At 42.9% G+C, this 7,104-nt stretch overlaps 1 pseudogene; it reads left to right on the top strand.

The window, feature by feature from the left end:
- LOC104860298 overlaps nt 1-6,069 on the top strand; it is a 9,794-nt pseudogene extending 3,725 nt beyond the window's left edge.
- The last annotated feature ends 1,035 nt before the right edge of the window (nt 6,070-7,104 follow it).

Raw genomic sequence — 7,104 nt, 5'->3', positions numbered from 1 at the left:
TGCTGAATGTCTACAACTCTGTTCAGATGACTGAAGAATCTGGAAAAGCTGTTGCTGCTATCGATGCATAATATACTGCTATTATTAGTCTTTTTATATAAATATAAATATATATATACACATATATATATATAAATTGAATTTTGGGAAACTTTAACAGTACTGTCAACTTTGGAAAAAGTCATTCCAATTTACTGTGTTGAGTTGGCATTGTACAGAAATGAACAGCCATATTGGTCTAGAAATGTTAATTTTATTTATTTTTATTTTTCCATTTGTACAGTGGTAACACATTGTACTAAATATGTAAGGTCATATGTACATGGGTTTGATTACAGAAACTAAAAAGTATTCTCTAAATAATGAAAAAAAGAATAAGATAAGACTACAAGAGCAAGAAGCAATTTAAATATGTTAAGGGACCATTTTCATCTTCAGAATTAAGGATTGTTTTAATCTTACATCATTGCCTTTTCTCTTTTACTTTCCTTTTTAGTTATATCTTAGGATTCCCTATTTTTAATGTTCATACAGAGATTTCTTTAACTGAAATACCAAATAGTTTCTCTGGTGTGGAAAACTATAATAGTACACAGGATCCCAATGAGATAATTAATAATGTGAAATAGGAAGTAAAGGGCTAAAGGTGTAGGGAAAGTGGGAAGGGTGGGGGAAAGGTAATAAGGGAGAGGAAAAAAATATGAGAAACTGAAAAAATGGAAATAAAGTGTTTGCAAATGGGAAGGGGAGGAGGGGTGAAGGGAGGGCAGGGACAAGGGGAAAAAATGAGAATTAAAACCTATCATGTAAAGGCACAAGATCCCAATGATGAATGTAACTGTATTGTATACCTAGAGTGTACCAATAAACATAATTTTAAAAGAATTGCCCACGCATGGGCACTCACACAGACGCCTGTATCCTGCCACTCACCAGCTGCTTACGTTGACCAAATATCAAGGTGATTCAGCTTCCTTATCTGTACAGTGAGTTTAGAAATACATATTTGATGCTATTTTATCTGGTAAGTAAGAGAATTAAATGAACCCACAGATCTTCAATTCTAGCTAGTGCCAGGCCCAAATAGAATTTCAAAGTAGTAGCCTGAATTGGGTTTGGAACACAAAACAGGTGGCACTGTATTTGTGAAAGAGCCAGGAAGGATTTGATGTTTATTCGATGACATCAGAGTGGGAGGGCTGCCACTGAGGAAAGAAATGAGAAAGGAGAAAGAAAGAAAGAGGGTTTGAGGGCTGCGGACAGAATAGCTTGACTTCATAAGCCCGAGGAGCTTCTCATGAGGAGCAGTCACAAGCTAAGACCTTGCTGTGCTGAAGTCTGGCCAAGCCAACTGCAGCCAACGAGACCTTCCTGGATGCCCCGCATTCATGCAGGGAACTCCACGTCCTGTGAGGCTTTGCGATTCTCTCCATCGGTTACCGAGGGGTTTCGGGGGAGCTTTGGACAACATCTGTATGTGAACACTCGGTAACCCAAGAAGTGGGCCCAGAGCCTGCCGACTTCCCAGCTTCCTGCAGCAGGTAGCTGTGGACCTTGGTGCCCACAGATCCCTCAGACATGACGTGAGTGCCCTTCAAAATGGAAATAAATCTTTTTCCTGCCTAGCAGTGTCAGCAAAGAAAAAAACTGCTTTTTATCTGTTGTTTTATCCGCACAACAATGACACCTCTGTTCTTGTCCAGTAAATGTGTGGCCTCCAGGGATGCTGCCCAGGCCTCTGGTGATCCGACAGGGAACATGTGGTCCTTTGATAATGGCCCTTTATCCCAGCCTCGAAAGCAAAGTGACAAACACGCCGATGGTGCCTGCAGCCAACACCACCGTGTTTGAGATCTGAGCCTGAGATGAAGACTCCTCCAGGGAGGGACAAGCACGAGCCTTCTGGTGCATTCACAGCAAACAGGAACTTCAGGTCCCTGCACACAGCTCGGAATCTCAGACGACACTGTTTACTGGGGGACATCTGAGGTACCCAGGAGGGTTTTACTGACCTGGCAGATGGAGCAGATCTTCCTTCCTCAGGCCTGCCTTTTTGCATGCTGTACACAGCTTACTGCAACTTCATGGGCCCTTTTGTTTTATATGGAGGCGAAAGTCACGTAACAAAACCAACCATTTTAAGTGCACATTCAACCAGGTGCGGTGGTACCTGAGGGCAGTCCCGGCACTCTGCGAGGCTGAGAAGGGTGTATCACAAACTTGACCCTAGCTCGGGCAGCTTAGTGACTTGGTGAGGCCCCTCTGAAAATAAATTAAAAGGGACTTTGTAAGGTTCAATTCCCAATACCCAAGTAAATAAATAAAATATTTTTAGCAGCATTTAATACAAGGGGTGATCGAAAATTACAGTGAATTTATTTATTTACCTATTTATTTATTTAGGTTTTTTGAGACAGGATCTTGCAGCAGATCTTGTAGTGCAGGCTGTCCTTGAACTTACTATGTAGCTCAGGCTGGCCTTGAACTTGAGGCGATCCTCCTGCCTCTGTCTCCTGAGTGCTGGGATTACAGGAGTGCACCACCGTGCCTGGCTACAGTGAATTTTAAATGTAAAATATTTATCACTGTAAAAAGCACATTGCCATTATACCCCTCATAGGACTCCTTGTTGCTTTAAACACACTTATCCCATCTTTTTAAAGAATATTTTAAGAAATTAAGTGGGTATTTTTCTTCCAAGCTATTATTATGTATGCAGAACTATTCTTTCATTCGTTTTCCTTATTTGAGTAGAAAATCATTAATTTCTACAAAATTTTGGTGATAGGACCAGGCCACAGGAAAGGTCTGAAATATCTAAAAGCCATTTGACAAGAGAAAAGTGTTTTCCTGGGACTTGGTGGTGTCACTTTGTTAGTTAAAGAAGTTGAAGGCATTGCTCCACCAACTCCATTCTTGTGGTCTTCAGGGTAAAGCCCAGAACCTGAGCTCCCTGCCTGTGTCTGAGCAGCACAGCATTCTTGCAGCATTCTGCTTGTTGCACCGCTGAAGTGTTACAGCTCCTAAGAGATCGTGATCCTTTCCACGCTGGCCTCCAGCCGGAGCCGCCCAGCACTGCAGGGCCTCACGCTGGCCCTAGAAGATGTGGTGGCTCCAGTGTCTCGCCACTGTGTGCAGCCGTTTCAAAAGCCTTCTTTAGTGTTTTTACAAGACGTGGTCACGTGCTATCCAACAGGAAGGCGTGTAAAAGCACAGTGGTGTGTCCTCATCTGCTCTGTGCACCCGATCTAGCACCGTGTGGCTTCCAGTCTTCCCTAAAGTCAACATGACCATGAATGGTAGACATTTTGAGTCAATTCAGAATACAGAGGCAACCATGGCAGCGCAACCAGAGACACTCAGGAGTGGAAAGAATGATGGAATAAGTATATTCAAAAGAAGGGAGAGTGCTGGGGGGTTGTGGCAGTGTGTCTGCTGCTGTAACACCTTTTTAAAAAGTTGAAAATTTATCATACCTCATACACACACCGTGGCAGGAGCCGTCACAACCGGCTCCAATGCACTTTCCTAGCCTTTGTTCCCACGGCGGAGTCATTATCCATTGTCCTCTCCCTAAAGGCCTTCACAGAAACCAGTCTGCTCTCTGTTCCTAAGGATGTGCTTATTCAGAATATTTCATATCAACATATAAAATCTCTGGATTTAGCTGTTGTTGAAAATTAAGAGTTTGCAATTATAAGTTCCCCAAATTTCTCTTTCTGCTTGAGATGGTTTGAGGTGGATTTCTGTCATTCTGACAAAAAGATGAAGGAGCCTATATTTGGGTGTCAAACAGAAAATAGACCTTCGTGTGATCCCCAGTCCTGCCTTTTGTTGGTGGCATTGCCTTGGGCGGGGCATGGACCTCTTAAGCCTCCCTTTTCTTCATCTCTAGAATGAAGGTGTAGACTCCATGGATGGCGCTGGGATACTAGCACGGACTTGCTTAGCTTTACCTCTCCCGCACTCCATAGTCCCTGCTCTTGTCTATGAAACGTGCTCCATTTCCTCATGGTGCAAAGCCTGTCTCCGTGCTACCTCCACAAAGGCAGGTGCTGCAGCTGGTGTTCCCCCTCTGTCCCTGCCCTCATCACTGCGGTCATGCGGTATTTGATGAATGATTGATTGCTTTTACTAATTGACTGAATGATGGTAGCAAATTTCTTTCTCCAGCTGAAGTCGAAATCTCTGGTGTCCCCAGCTGCCCATGATGGATTTTAGCTGCCTAACGCTCATCTGGTCTGCTTCTCTCCTTCATCTCAAATGAAATTTACTAGCTATCTTTCCTAGACTACATGCATTTCTCCCAAATATTTCCTGAGAAATTTGATCAGTCTCCTACTAGGTTTTCTTAATTCCTAAATTGTTTACCTTTGGGGGGAATTTCCTAGGGTTGTCCTCACGGCACACTGAAGGTGGTTCCTGCTTTTTTCATAGGGACTGCCTCAAGGGTGGTTCAACAGTCATCCCAATGACCACTATAGGCTAGGAACTGGGTATGGGGTGATGGGGTAACAGAGTAGGGGAATAATTTGGATAAAGGATTTTCTGGCCTTTTGGTAGTAAAAATGAGACTAAGCCAAGGGCAATAAGCACTTAGGTAAAGCTTTAATTTTAGGGGCTTGCCTCCAGGAGGAAGCAGACTGTGCTGATAGAATCACACTGGCCCATTAACCAAAAAAGGGTTAGCTTTTTATTAGGTTGCTGTAGTGAGCTAGAGTCGGGTTGGTTATTATCTTAGTTATCATTCTGCTAGATGGCTTTTTGCTCAGAGGGCCAATGAGTTGATGCCCCTGCCTGGGGGGAGTCAGCCTCAGTTCCTGTCATGGAGGAATTGCTCCCCATTGGGGAGGTGGCGATCTGATCATGAGATGATCTGTTTTCAAGATTCTAGATCACAGGTCAGAGGCTCAGACATGGTTTCTTCATCTTTTGCCCTCATGGTGGTCCCTAACTGTCTCAAGAGCGGGGTTGAGGAACACCTACTCCATAAGCACAGCTTGAGGCTGTTTGACCTGAAGTAGGATGTGTAGGTAGGGAGAGCACTCTGGGCATCTATGTCTATTTTGTTAGATTTCAAGCTTTTGTTTAATTTGCTTTGATTCTTTTAATGCTACATTTCGCTTATTGACCTCAAGGCATAGGCTGGTGCTATTTGAACTGTTGGAAAAACACACCTAGGGGAGTTCCATTTCCTAGGCCGTTTTCTACTCCTAATTCTTCCAAAACAATGAGCTAGCCAGTTCATCGATCGACATTTATGACACCAAATTTGTGACCAGCATGGAATGCAGTTTAGAAAGCGCAACACTGATCTTAAGGAGCTTCAAACTATTTGGAGACGACTACCTTGCAGGGCCCCTGCCAGCTCCTTCTCCACAGATAGCCACCAGCCTGCATGCCGGCTGGCTCTGTGATGGCGGCTCACAGCCCAGCCAAGTGTCATGATCAGCGATGACCCAGGCTATGGCCTAGATTTATTTTGTATTCCTAATCATTATGCCAAGATCTGGAAAAGCTGTTTATCCCTCATGGACCAACTATGGACTGGACCGAAAGGCTTGCTGGAGGTGTGATGAAGGAGATGGGAGGCCATCACCTTGTAGCTCTCTGTGTTCTCACAAGAGGCTGCAAATTCCTGGCTGACCTGCCGGGTTACGTTAAAGTACTGCACAGAAATTGTGGCAAGCCCACTCCTATGACTGCAGATTTTATCAGGTTCAAGAGCTATATAATGACCAGTCAACAGGGGACGTAAAGGTAATTGCAGAGAAGAAATCTCAACTTTTACTGGAGAGGATGTCTTGAGCTGAGGATATACTTGACACTGGCAAAACAATGCAAACATTGCTTTCCTTGGCCAAGCAGTATAATCCAAAGATGGTCAAGGTCTCAATCTTGCTGGTGAATAAGACCTCTTGAAGTGTTGGATGTAGGCCAGACTTTGGTGGGTTTGAAACTCCAGACCGGTTTTCTGTTGGCTCTGCCCTTGACTATAATGAATACTTCTGGGATCTGAATCATGTTTGTGTCATTAGTGAAGCTGGAAGAGCCAAATACAAAGTCTAAAATGAGAGTTCAAGTTGAATCAAGAAACACTGGAAGTCCTATTGATATTGCCAGAAGATTTATCAGATGTCCTAGTCTTGTAGCCGTGAGCCTAGCAAAGCTTTCTGCATGAACTTCCTAAGAATTTTGTCTATTTTGTATCTTAGGAATGTCAGTTGCTGAATTCCTGAACTCTTTATTTACACTGTGAGCCTATAGACTATCAGTTTCCTTTGGGTGGATTCCTTAACTTGTGAATGAAAAAAAAAAATCTTATAAATTATACCACTATTAAATGAGAACATTGAAATTGTATCTGTAAGAAATATTTAAAGAGAAAAATATTAGTTTTTAAATTGGTATTTTAATTTTTATATATTCAGGAAAGAAGAGGTGATTGAATGCTGTTCATTATATCACAGTGTGCTTAGAAAAGTAATAAGCAGTCAGTTTTTTCATTGATATTGGTGATAGCATCTAAAAGGTTTTGCTCAGCTGAAAAAAAACCTGTTTTATAGTGTTGATTCTTTATTTTCCCTAGTTCAAGAGTATTTCTCATTAATATTTGTCAATGGTTTCTTTTAAATGCAAATAAATAAATTTTAAAAAGTTAAGAAAACGTTTGCCACTGCCTTGTAACAAAGGGTTCACTGGCCTCGCCAAAGTCACAGCCTATCTATCACGGGATGTCAGGCTGATCCCCTCATTCAGAAACACACTTATCTGGCCTGGAAAATGGGCTGCCTTAATACAAATGGAAGAAGTGATAGGAAAGAAGTCAGTAGGCAAACCCGTGTCCAGAGACCATAGTTCTGTCTGCTCGGCAGCGTTCTTTCACCTCTTGTTAATTGGGCTGTGATTTCTCTTGCCTTCAAGCAAATGGATGAGATGGACAGCCTGGTATAAATGTTGGTTCCTTACCAGTCTGGACCTGGGCCAGACTCAAGCTAAACCAATTATAGCCCTGAGGGCAGAGACAGAATGAAATCTTCTTGTTTGGTGTTGGAAACCTGTAGTAGGCCAGCAAGAAACCAGCTTTGGGTGGATGCTCTGGCC

The sequence above is a fragment of the Fukomys damarensis genome, unplaced genomic scaffold (genome assembly GCF_012274545.1).
Source record: "Fukomys damarensis isolate Sample0158 unplaced genomic scaffold, DMR_v1.0_HiC HiC_scaffold_10, whole genome shotgun sequence".
Classification (NCBI taxonomy): Eukaryota; Metazoa; Chordata; class Mammalia; order Rodentia; family Bathyergidae; genus Fukomys; species Fukomys damarensis.
Note: the sequence above shows the minus strand (reverse complement) of the source record. Positions and strands in the feature narration are given on the sequence as shown.